Source organism: Delphinus delphis, chromosome 2 (assembly GCF_949987515.2).
Source record: "Delphinus delphis chromosome 2, mDelDel1.2, whole genome shotgun sequence".
Lineage (NCBI taxonomy): Eukaryota > Metazoa > Chordata > Mammalia > Artiodactyla > Delphinidae > Delphinus > Delphinus delphis.
In genome coordinates this window covers 123027369-123041258 of record NC_082684.1, presented here as the reverse complement: position 1 = coordinate 123041258, position 13890 = coordinate 123027369, and the positions used below count along the sequence as shown (strand labels likewise).

The following is a 13890-nucleotide window of genomic DNA, read 5'->3' as shown; positions in this document are numbered from 1 at the left end:
TCATGAGGTCCAGTGCTCCACAGAGCAGAGGTTCCAGAGTCAGTCTGGATTCAAGTCCCTGTTTGGTCACTTACTAGATGGAAAATCTTGGGCAAGTTACTTAACCTCTCCAAGCCTAAGTATCCTGATATGCAGAACTAAGATAACAGTAGTATCTATTTCAGAGGGCTGTCATGAGGATGAACAAACATATATATTGTTCACAACAGTGTCTGGCACATAGTAAGAGCCCAACAAATGGAAGCTATTATTAACTCATAGCCTAACAGCCAAACTTACCCTCTCAACCTTCTTATGCAATTATTTTACTTCTCATAGCATACTAACCTCTTCTAAAATTCTTCAGAATCCCACCTGGATTCCCCATACAGTCTACCTGGTAGCACAGTGATTTAGCACCTAGCACATGCTTTAAAAATGGCAGACACCCAAATTTGCTGAATACATTTGTCATTATTCTAACCATGGCATTAAGATATACATGCAATTTTGAATTCCAAAAAATAAAACGGAAACATACCATATTTCGCCAAACTTCTGAGGAGCTGGTGAATTCTAAAATCAGGCTCTTACAGATTTTTAACCTAAAATATAAAACACCTCACTCAATTCTTTTTACACAGACAACTGGATGGACAACTTTCATAGAAAATATTTTTTCTAAAATTTATTATAAAAGCAAATTCATTTGTAATACTTATGAATATCCAGAAACATATTAAGAGACAAATGCCCCTAATGCTGTTGCCAGGATGCATGGAAAGGTGGTTAGGCAGGCCCTGTGGTCTGAGTGCTTTCAGCTGGCAGAACCATGATACCCATTTTCATCCAAAGAACTTACTGCTTGCCGTTTCTTTACTCTTCCCTCCCTCCAAAATGGCTGAAAATATATGAAAACTGTTTAACTACGTGCCTGTAATTCCTTCAGATACCTACAGCAATTAAGCTTTTAATTAAATTCCCTATGCTGAGGACCTGCTGTATTAGGTACATATATGGGCATCTGCCCAACTACCTCCTGAGTAGCAGCCTTTGGCAGGTCCCTTGACCTGTAAGTCTTAGGTGTCAGGTTGTTGTAATAGAGAAAATATTTTTAAAGTATGTAGGACAATGCCGCCTGGAGCATAATAGGGCCTCAGTGTATGGTAGCAAACATTATTTCTTAAATCAAACATTTCATATATCTATCAGAACTTAACTTATCAAAAACCAAATTCTGAAGCTTAAAGCATGCATCCAAATAATCACCGTAAATTCTTAACTCATCTGTATATTATCAGAGCATTCCTCAGTTGAACAGGAACTAAAGTCTTTTAATACATTTCCTCTTATTGCATATGAAGAAACCAAGTCCCCCACCAAATAAGGAAACCCACCCAGCATCCTACAGGTTGATGGCAGAAAATGAATATATTATACTGCATATAAATATTTTTTTAAAATTAACCAAGTGTTAAGAGGACTGAGTCTCAAACTCTGTTCTATAATACAATCACCTAAGGAACCTGTAAAAAATGCAGATACTGGGCTTCCCTGGTAGCGCAGTGGTTGAGAGTCCGCCTGCCGATGCAGGGGACACAGGTTCATGCCCCGGTCCGGGAAGATCCCACATGCCGCGGAGCGGCTGGGCCCGTGAGCCATGGCTGCTGAGCCTGCACGTCCGGAGCCTCTGTTACGCAACGGGAGAGGCCCGCGTACCGCAAAAAAAAAAAAAACAAAAAATGCAGATACTTACTTGATCTCAACCTCCAGAGACTGTGATTCAGTACATAAAATGGAGGTGTGTGAATCTGTATTTTTAACATACATTTCAGGTGATATGCATACCTCAATTTGAGAAACTTTGCCTTAGAAGATTAGGAACACATAATCACAGAATGTACCAAATCTACGAAGATATAGGATAAGTAACAGAAACTGTAAGCACCAGAAATGTTACCTGCACTCTTGGCAAATTTAACCATTAGCACTCTTACACCAGACCTAGTGCCTTTATTTTATTTATATACACATTCCTTTCCAACAGAGGGCTCAGTCTAATAATCTAATAAGAAAGGAATCAAATAATAAGAAATGCCTATACCAATCCACCTGTCCCTGTAACGTTTTCACTTATCCTTAAAATAGCCCATCTGCCTGCTCTCTTTCTCTCTCCCTCTCTACACAGGTGCATACATATTATTATTACATCTGTCATGTCCTTTATCTCCTCTCCAACAGCCTATTTCCTTCACCTCCTTGTAACCCTAGGTCAAACTTAATTTCAGACTACCTTTTCTATCACTTTTTTATTGTGTCCACTCAGCAATCTTGTTCTCCTTTATGCCATGTTTATGGTGTCTTAAATTTATGGGAAAGCTACTTGTTGAAACTCATTAAGTTTTGTACATTTGTAAATTTCACAACAAAAGACTGTTCCAATAACTTTCTTGTGTAAATTTTCCTGTCTTTAGGCTCTCCTCATTCTAGTCCATTCTGCAGTTAGACTAAAATTTCAAAACACTGCTTTCATATAGTACTTTCAACATAATTCCCTCAACTCCATTAACTCTTTACAGTACCATTTCCTTACTCTCCTTCCTTTAACTGCCAGAAAGGCCTGAAAACGGTTAGCTCAGATGCTAACATACAAAACCTTCCACATACTGAAACTTTTCTTATAAAAGTCATCATCATTCTTATATGTCCCAAATCCTGTGGCCTCTTAATCCTACTTTTTCTCTGCAGCATTTCACACTGCTAACCATTTCTCACCCCTCCTGGACTTCCATAATGCTGTACCTGCCTGTGTTCTTCTACCTCTGACAGGAACTAAGTCTTCTGCTAGTTCATCTTCCTACCCCTCAATCATAGCCACTCTCCAAGTTTCTATCAATAGCCCCTTTTCGTAGGTTAAGAATTAATTTTCTGTGCAATGTCATCATCCATTCCTATAGCACCTCTCTATACTTAGGATCCCTAACTCTACATCTTTAAGCCTTCATCTCTTGAGTCATAAGCCTGCTACTCTCAATTACCAATAGTACACATGCACTTGGTTGTTTCATTAGCATCTAAAATCAAGCTCAATTATTCCCAAAAAACGTACTCCACCCTGAATGTGCCTAATCTTGTTGTCCTACTAGTTACAGAATGAAAAAAATTGGTGCCATTCTTTATTATCTCCCCCTCATTTTTATTTAGCCTAACCAATGTATGGTTTGATACTAAAGGTCATTCAAAGAATGTCTACTAGCTAAAACTAATACAATGTTATATGTCAATTATAACTCAGTTTAAAAATATGTTTGAGTGTCTACTAAGTGGATGAAGACATAGTGGTAAAGAAACTAGACAATCTTGTATCTCCATGTAATGGGGGAAATGCGCACAATAAAAACCACAATAAACTAGGTCACTGCAATGCATAGTTAAGTGTTGTGAAGAAGAAATCAGGATATGGTTAAGTGTACATATACAGTACTCTGACTTAGTCTGGGGAAAACGGAAATACGTTCTTCATGAAGTAACATATAAACTGAGCTTTGAGGCATGAGCAAGGTTTATCCCAGACATATTAAGAAAAACCGTGGAAGGTATAACAGTACCACTGCCAGTCCAGTCACCCATTAGAAAATTCTGAGTCATATTCTAAAGAGAAGGCCCCTCTCTTTGCAGTACAACAAACCGTTCACCCAGTGCTATCAATTCTACCTCAGAAATTCCCCCACACTCCAACATTGCCCCCAATTATTCCTTTGTTGGCTTTGTTCCAGAGTAACATTTCCTATGAAACTATACAAAATTTGGCCAAAACCTGCCAGTCCAGCCTCTTCTCTCAGACTAGACCACACTTGTAGAGAACACATATATCATTCATTTTTATTTTTACACTTCCAGTGCTTGAAAATGTTCACAAAATATACTTCACAGGATAAACATCTTATGAAGAGGAAAGTTTTCTTTTACATGACTTGCTTTAGAGGTCATTTAACTAGTGAATACAAGATTAAAAACAAGTTGTCTGATTGTAAAGGCCATGCTCCTTCTCTTGTACACTTCTAATTTATACCCAAATCCTGTAAATTTTTTCTTTGAAATATCACTTGCATCCTTTTTTCCCCATGCATAGTCATGTTATAGATGCTCATTACTTCACCTAGTTTTACTTTTTCCTCTATCCTTGACTCTGCCACTAGAATTATCTTCCTAAACACCCAAATTTGGCCATATCACTCTCATACTCAAAATCTATACTTTCCCAATGCCCACAGGATAAATTTCAAACTATCATATGAAGTCCCTGCCACTGGCTTCCACCCATTCATACAAGCCTTACTGCCCACTCTATGACATCATTACCAAGTACTTGATCTAGTCCCATCATTGGATTACTGGCTATCACATACTGGCCATCTGTATTTCTAATTTCAATGCTTCTGTTTCTCATGACACTTCACTCAGAAATACTTCTCTCTCCTTTGCTAACTTCCACCCCCCACCCACCTATTATGCCCTGTTTAAAAAAACTCTACTCATTTTAAAGGCTGTATCTCACAGAGTGCTCTAAGCTCTTCTGTAAATAACCAGTCTTGTCTGGGAACTATATGTTCCTAATACTATAAAATAATTTCTTAATTTCCACCCTAAATTTATTATTTTATACATTATAGCTATCTGAATAGGTTTCTCAGTGCCTCTAGCTATAAGCTGGTAGAAGGTAGTGCTCATCTCATCCATGTTTATTTTCATAGTAATGGGGATTGTTTTCTTGACACCACACCTCCCTCTACAAGGAAAAAAAAAAGGAATAAGGATCATGGCCTGACAAAGGATTCTAAACTAGCTCCAAATGCAATTCATGGATGCACAAACAAGGGTATCCTTTAATTCCAAATTAACACAAATTTAACCCAATGCCAATCTAACAAAAGTTTATTTTGAAGGTCAAACATGTAAGAATAACCATGAAACTTTCATTTTTCTGAGAAGAATGCCTCTCTCCCAAGAACTTGTTCTACCAGGGACTAAAGCATAAAATATTTTAGTATAATTAAAATCAATACAACCCCTTCAAAAAACTTTGACAGTATCTATTAAAACTAAATCATTTAGTTTAGTCATTTACCCTATGACTTAAAAATTCCACTAAGTACACATCAAAAAGAAATCAGTACATATGTTCACTAGAAGACGTTCAGTGGAATATTGAGAGTAACTATATTCTTAGTAGCCCCAAACCAAAAATGACTAAAATGTCCATCAACAGCAAAATGAAAAACAAAATATAGTTGGCCCTTAAACAACCCAGGTTTGAACCATGCAGGTCTACTTCTACGCGGATTTTTTTTTTCAGTAAATACGTTAATACAGTACCACACTATTTGCAATTGGTTGAATTCACAGATACAGAAATGTAAAGTTCTCAAGGCCTACTGTAAAGTTATATATGCAGATTTTCGACTATGCAGGGGATGGGTACCCCCAGCCCCTTACCTAGTTCAAGGGTCAAGTGTACTATACAGAAATTATAAGCAACTGACTACAGCCAACAATGTAGATGAATCTCACAAATGTTATTTGAGAGAAGCCAGACACAACTAAATGTGACTGTTTCTAATTACATAAAATATAAAAACAGGAAAATCTAATCTATGCTAGTAGAAGTCAGGATAGTGGTTACTCTTGGGGAAAGAGAGGTAGTGACAAAGAGAGCACAAGGGGCTTCAGAAGAGCTGATCTTGTTTCTTGATCTGAATGCTGGCTAAACGTGTGTGCTCAGTGTGTGAAAGTTAAACAAGCTACGTGCACATTTATACACTTTTGTATGTGTACTAATACTTCAATCAAAAGTTTATTTTAAAAAGCACAGTACAGTTTGAGCATTAGCTAAATGTTTAAATGGAACAGAAAGTTAAGTCCAGAGAAAGATCCAAAAGTATATAAGAGTTGCTTCTAGTCAAAAACAAGAAAACTGGACAACACATGAAACAGCTGTTTTCAGACCCTGGATAACAGGCAGTGTGAGACTGATCCATGAGAACGAACAGAAATGAGGTGAACCCTTCCAATGCTTGAATTTCTTCATGGAGGAGGCTTTCCAACCTGAGTCAATGGAGGGGAAACCCAGTCAGAGGACAGCAGTCTCACTGAGGTAAGAAGCAAGAGGTCAGAGTTGAGGCTGAAGTGGGTGGAATTTTTAATAAGACAGACTGCTACAGAGGGGAGCTATGCAGAGGAAAGTCCAGAAATCTGTCACTTGGGGGTCCTTTCGAGTCTGCCACTATACACAAAACTGCATGAATAAAGGGAAAGACTATATGAAGCCGGGGAAAGAGGAGCTGTGAGCTGAAATATCCCCAGTGATCATACAGGACTAGGAGATCCCTAAGTTTCTCCCAACCAGAGTGAAGAGAATATGCTGACACTGGGGACATTTAGTAGAGAACTAAGAAGGGCCATGCATTTGTAGTAGCTACCAGCCTTAAAGTAAAGCCTTCTCTAGATACACCCTAATAGAGCCTTGAAGGGATCAAGCTGACCAGCGAGTTACTTAGCTCGCTGGCAAAACAAAGTTTAACACTTTAAAAGACAACAAAATTCAGCCACTCAACAATAGACTATAACAATGTTCAGTATCCAAGAGGAAAGTACTAAATATGTAAGCAGGAAAAGACGGCCCATAACCAACAGAAAAACCAATCAATAGACCCTGAAATGAAAGAATTGATAGAATCAGTAGACAAGAACTTTCAAACAGCTATTATAAATATGCTCAAGGATTCAAAGGAATACATGAAAACAAATCAAACGGAACTTCTAGAAATACAAAAAGTAAATAAATATATACATATTTATATAAATATATAAAATATCTGAAAGTATTTGACCCTGCAGGGGGGAAAAAAAAGGACAGTGAAATACAAAACAAAGTAAACTAAAGCACAGAGAGACCAAAAAAACTAAAAATGTTAATGACCTGAAGATAATATCAAATAGTCTAACATTATACATATAACCAGAGTAACCCTGGAAAAGAGTGTAGAAGGAAGAGAGCTAACTTTAAAAAAATACATGTGAAGAAATAATGACTAACACTTTTCCAAATTTGATGAAAACATAAACACAGACCAAAAAAACAAAACCAAAAACTCAATAAATCCTAAGCAGGATAATCACAAAGAAAACCAGCAATGAAGAGAAAATCTTAAAGAAAAGCCAGAGGTAAATAAAAAGACTTTAAGTACAGGGGAAGAAAGATAAGTATAACTGCAGACTTCTCATCAGAAACAAATGCTGAAAAAAAAATTTGTCAACCTAGACATATTTATCACTTGATATATCACTTATATATCAAGGGATAAATATCCTTCAAAATATGAAGATAAAGCTCTATACATCTACCAGAATGGCTACATCAAAAAGACTGACAGTCCCAAATGCTGACAAGAATGTAGAGCAACTGGAAACTCTCATATAATTGTTGGTAAGAGTATAAAACAAAACAACCAATTTGGGGAAAAGATCTGGCAACTATCCTATAACCCAAACTGCACTCCTAGGTATTTAGCCAAGAGCAAAGAAACCATACATATCTACACAAAGTCTTTCATACAGCTGTTCACTGAAGGCTTTTCACAACAGCTAGAAACTGAAAATAGCCCAGGTGTCCCTTAAGAGAAGAATGTAGTTACAAACTACTGACACATGCAGTACCATAGATGAATTTCACAAACATTATGCTAAGGGAAACCTTATATAAATAAGTACCATGATTTATATTTATATGGAATTCTAGAGCAAGCTAAACTAATCTATGTTAAAGTGATCACAACAATGATTGACTTAGGGGTGTGGGTAATGTGGGGGCAGGAAATGGCTAGGAAGGGGTACAGATTCCATAACTTGATAGGACTTTGTGTTGCAAAGCTGTAAGCATTTGTCAAAACACATGGAATGGTATATGTGGCAGACTGTATATTCTAAAGATGGCCAGCCACAATATAATCCATCCCACATGCTCTTCTTACAAGGTTAACATTGGCATTCTCCCATCAGCTGGTAGGGTCTATGTGACTTCTTGAATTTGAGCAGCCTCGGTGACTTTCAATCAAGAAAGTACGGTGGAAGTGTGTGCTCTTTTATAAGCTAGACTTTTGATGCTAGGTTATAAAAATGCCATGCACTTCTGCCTTGGTCTCTTGAGATACTACTCACTCTTGGAACGTAGCCACTCTACAGTGATGAAGCCAGCCACTTGGCAATGAAGCCAAGCAACCATATACAAAAGCAACATCTAAGTGTTCTAGACCAGAGCTCCAGTTGAAGTCCTGACAGCCAGCATCAATATCCAGATGTGTGAGCAAGACTTTAGATGATAACAGCCTCAACTTATCAGGTAACCTCAACTCCAGCTCACATGCTTGAAGTCAAGACAAGCTATCCTTGCCAGTCTCTGCCAAAAGTACAGATTCATAAGCAAAAGAAATGACTGCTGATGTTTGGGGTACAATGAGTTTGGAGTGATCTGTTAGGGAGCAATAGATAACCAGAACAATATACTAAATTCAGTTAATAATACTAAATTTAAATAATACTAAATTTCTAAGTTTTAGTTGACTATATATGATGACTATATGACTATATATGATGAAGTTAAGGATGAGATATTCTACTATATATGATGAAGTTAAGGATGAGATGTTCTAACATCCACAACCTACTTTGAAAAGCATCAAAAAAAATAAGACAAATTAATAGATGGATAGATATAAGACAGTAAATATAGTAAAGTGTTAATTGTGGAATTACATTCTGGAATTATTTCACATCCATGTAAGTCTGAAAATTTACCTAATAAAATGTTGAAGAGTGAAATAAAGTCATTTTCATACAAATAGAAGCTGAAATATATTTTTGGCCAATAGACCTGATGCTTTAGAAATTTTTTAATTCTTCAAGTAGAATGAAAACACCACCACATAGAAACTTAGGTCCATGAAAAAAGTCCACACAAATCTACACAAAGGAAAAGAAATGAAAATGGAAAATATGGGCAAAACATCAAAGAATGCTGCTTTTCGTTTTTAAATTTCTTTATAAAACAACTGACTGTTTAAAGAAATAATCAGAAATTCTATTCGGGAATTAATGGAAGACTACAATGGCAAAAAGGTAAACGAATTTATAATGTATTAGAATTCTTACATTATACTCTAAGAGGTCTAATTTTGAAGGCAGACTGAAATAAACTAAGGTGCATACTGTAAATACTAGTGCAACCACTGGAAAAAAAACAGAGGTAGGTATAAGCTAATACTGGAGATAAAACAGACTTCCGAAAAAATGCTCAATCCAAAAGAAAGCAGGAAAGGAAGAAAAAAAAGAAGGTAGTATAAATGGTACAACTAGAAAACAAATAGTAACCTGGTAGTGTTACTATTGAAAATTACAATAAATATAAGTGGACTGAACGCTCAAATTAAAAAGCAGAGATTGTAAAAAATCCAAAAAATGCAACTATACACTATCTAAAAGACTTATTAAATATAATGGCATATAAGTTGAAAATAAAGAGACAGCAAAAGATATAATATGCAAACACGAATCCTAAGAAAGGAGAAGTAGCTATATTAATACCAGACAAAGCAGACTTTAGGACAAGGAACATGACCAGAGAACAGAGACATTTCTTAATGATAAAGAATCAATTCATCAAGGAGATCTTCCAGTCCTAAATGTGAATGCATCTAATAACAGAACTTGAGAATATATGAAGCACGGGGACTTCCCTGGTGGCACAGTGGTTAAGAATCAGCCTGCCAATGCAGGGGACATGGGTTTGGTCCCTGGTCCGGGAAGATCCCACATGCCACGGAACAACTAAGCCCATGAGCCACAACTACTGAGCCTGAGCTCTAGAGCCCACAAGCCACAACTACTGAGCCTGCATGCCACAACTACTGAAGCCTGCATGCCCTAGAGCCTGCACACCGCAACTACCACATCCCGCACGCTCTAGGGGCCCACATACTGCAACTACGGGGCCCGTGTGCTGCAACTACTGAAGCCCACCTAGAGCCCGTGCTCTGCAACAAGAGAAGCCACCGCAATGAGAAGCCCGCATGCCACAACAAAGGGTAGCCCCCACTCGCCGTGACTAGAGAAAGTCCACGCGCAGCAACAAAGACCCAACGCAGCCAAAAAATTAAAGAATAAATAAAGAAAATACATGGAAGCAAAAATGAAGAGAAGTGAAAGAAAAGATAGCGGGTTCACAACTATAGTTAAAGATTTCAACATTCCTCTTGTTAATTAATAAAGTAAGTATCCCCCCCCAAAAAAATCAGTAATGATACAGAATACATGCCTGTCTAAAAAAGGACCTGTATCCTGAAAAGAAAAAGAATGTGCAAAATATTTGGATACTCACAAAAGAAGACATACATGTGACCAATTAATACATGAAAACATCATTAGTCATCACAGAAATGTAAATTAAAACCACAATGACACTGCACACCCATTATCCGGCAATTATTTTTTAAAAATAAAAACAACGTATTAGCAAGGTATTAGCAAAGATGTGGAGAAATTGGGACCCTTGCAGGAAGGTAAAACAGTACAGCTGTTATGGAAAATGGTATACTGGTTTTCAAAAAAATTAAACACAAAATTACTAGATATATTACATTCCTAGATATATACCCAAAAGAACTGAAAGCAGGGACTTGAAGAGATCTATTTTTAACACCCATGTTTATAGCAGCACTATTCACAATAGCCAAAGGAAGGAAGCAACTCAAGTCTCCATCAATGAAAGAATGATTAAACAAAATGTGGTATATACACACAATAGAATATTATTCAGCTTTAAAAAGGAAATTCTGATATATGATGTAACATGGGTGAACCCTGAGGACATTATGCTAAGTGAAATAAGCCAAAAGCAAAAGGACAAACAGCATATGGATTCCACTTACATGAGCACCTAGAAAAGTCAAATTCGTAGTCAGAAAGTAGAATAGGGGCTGGAGGGAGGAAGAAGAAACTGGGGGGTTACTGTTTAATGGGGATGGAGTTTCAGTTTGGGATGATGAGCAAGTTTCAAAAATGGGTTAAGAATGATGGTCGCATAATGTGAGTATAATTTATGCCACTGAACTGTACAGTTAAAATGGTTAAGATGGTAAATTTTATGTTATGCATATTTTACTACAATTAAAGAAAAAGAACCTGCAGTGAGATACCACTACACATCCATAAGAATGTCTGCAATTTATTTGAGAGTATCAAATGCTGACAAGGATTTGGAAGAAACGGAACTCTCATACGTTGCTGGTAAGAATGCAAAATGGTATAACCATTGGGAAAATAGTTCATCAGTTCCTTATAAATTTAAACATAAAACTACCACACACTTCCCTGGTGACGCAGTGGTTAAGAATCTACCTGCCGGGCTTCCCTGGTGGTGCAGTGGTTGAGAGAGTCCGCCTGCCGATGCAGGGGACACAGGTTCGTGCCCTGGTCCGGGAGGATCCCACATGCCGCGGACCAACTGGGCCCGTGAGCCACGGCCGCTGAGCCTGCGCGTCCGGAGCCTGTGCTCCGCAACAGGAGAGGCCACAACAGTGAGAGGACTGCGTACCGCAAAAAAGAAAAAAAAAAATAACCTACCTACCAATGCAGGGGACATGGGTTCGATCCCTGGTCCAGGAAGATCCTACATGCCACGGAGCAAATAAGCCCATGCACCACAACTACTGAGCCTGCGCTCTAGAGCTCGTGAGCCACAACTACTGAGCTCGCATGCCACAACCACTGAAGCCCGTGCACCTAGAGCCTGTGCCCCGTAACAAGAGAAGCCACCACAACGAAAAGTAGCCCCCACTCGCTGCAGCTAGAGAAAGCCCACGCACAGCAATGAAGACCCAATGCAGCCAAAAAAATAAATTAAATAAATGAATAAATAAATTTTAAAAATAAAAAAAAGATAGGTGCACTTTACTGGATATAAATTCAGTACTTCAATAAACATGATTTTTTTCTTAGTTTATGAAAACAATATATAAAAAGATGGTAATTTAAATCAGTGGGGAAAGGATCCCTTAGGTGGTCTAGAGCAGGGGTCCCCAACCCCCGGACCAGTACTGGTCTGCAGCCTGTTAGGAACAGGGCCACACAACAGGAGGTGAGCGGCAGGCGACCAAGCGAAGAAGCTTCATCTGCAGCTCCCCATCGCTTGCGTTACCGCCTAAACCATCCGACCCACCCCCACCCCCTGTCCGTGGAAAAACTGTCTTCCACAAAACCAGTCCCTGGTGCCTAAAAGGTTGGGAACCGCTGGTCTAGAGAATTAGCTGCCCAAGTGGGGATATTTAGATATTAGAACTTAGAAAAGTTAGGTATTTTCACACAACATCCAAACATATGCCAAATGCAATCCAAATCTAAACCTAAATCATACAGTATTCAAAAAAATGCTGAATGTATTCAGATCTAAATCTATAAATCTAAATCTATAAAGTAACCTCATAGAAGTCCTAGAAAATATGAGATTTCTGTATTATCTTTGTAAGCATGGTGAAACTCAGAAGCTATAAAGGATAGATAGATTTACCTATATCAAAAAATTCTGATTTCATGACTAGATACTATATAATAAGCAATGAGGTAAATCAGCAGTCCTACACAATGTGCTGGGAATGAAACTTGATTAAAAAGCTTTTTTTTAAAGAGTAATTGACAGTATCTATCAAATCTTTAAGCTGACATAGCCTCATGGTCTAACAGTCATTTTATAGAAATCTACCTTACAGAAATAATATGTACCATTATTTGTAATATCAAAAATTGAAAACACGGCTTCCCTGGTGGCGCAGTGGTTGAGAGTCCGCCTGCCGATGCAGGGGACACGGGTTCGTGCCCCGGTATGGGAAGATACGACATGCCGCGGAGCGGCTAGGCCCGTGAGCCGTGGCCGCTGAGCCTGCGCATCCGGAACCTATGCTCCGCAACAGGAGAGGCCACAACAGCGAGACGCCCGTGTACCGGAAAAAAAAAAAAAAAAAAAATTTTAAACAACCTAAATTCCACAATAAAGAGTTTCAAAATATATTATGAACTCTGAGTTAGTTTCCTAGTTCAGTTCTAAAGGCTGATAGAAGTCAAAAGATTGATAGTCTTCTATCAAGTTTACTTCAGGACATATGTTCCACATCTAACATTCTTTTCCTTTCTTGAGTTTTTTCTTTTGCTTCCCTTTCCACCAAGCTGATACGGTAAAATTACCTGTAGTTATGTGGGCATGTGATACCACACATAGATTTAATGCAGTAACTAAAAAGTACTGTTCAACTCCATACTTTCAGTTGTTCTAGCCAAAACCTCAGTGTCATCTTTTACTCCTCCCTTTATTTCACACTTATATCTGACCTATTACCAAACCCTACAGACTATAATTTCAACACGTATCAATAATTCAGCCACTTCTCACCAACCTGATAGGCCTCACCTTGTCCAACCCACCGTCTGTACTGCTGTAATAGCCTGTCTGTATCTGTACTGCTGTAATAGCCTGCCAACTGGTCTCTTGATTCTGCCCTTCTCCTTCAATCTACGATCAACATGGCAGCCAGAGTGATCTTGCTAAAATCTAAGTCAGAACTTTCCACTCTGCTCAAAAACCTTCAATGGCTTCCCATCTCACTCAAAGGTAAATGTCAAACTCTTTATTATGACCAAATGATCTGCATCCTACATTCCCTTTCTGACTCGATTTCCATCATTAACTTTTCTACAGCCCCACAGGCCACCTCACTGTTCCTCAAACAGATCAGGCACTCTCCCACTTCAGTGTTTCCTTATTCACTACACTCTTTGCCTGAAATGCTCTTCCCCCAGTCATCCACA

At 38.2% G+C, this 13890-nt stretch overlaps 1 protein-coding gene across 4 annotated transcripts in view; it reads right to left on the bottom strand.

Moving 5' to 3' along the window:
- UBE3A (ubiquitin protein ligase E3A) overlaps positions 1 to 13890 on the bottom strand; it is a 90485-nt gene that overhangs the window by 62121 nt on the left and 14474 nt on the right. For all 4 annotated transcript variants that reach the window (XM_060005525.1, XM_060005524.1, XM_060005523.1 and 1 more), the window contains exon 2: positions 521 to 584. The gene's annotated coding sequence lies outside the window, so the exon portion shown is untranslated. The remainder of the gene's footprint in view (positions 1 to 520; positions 585 to 13890) is intronic.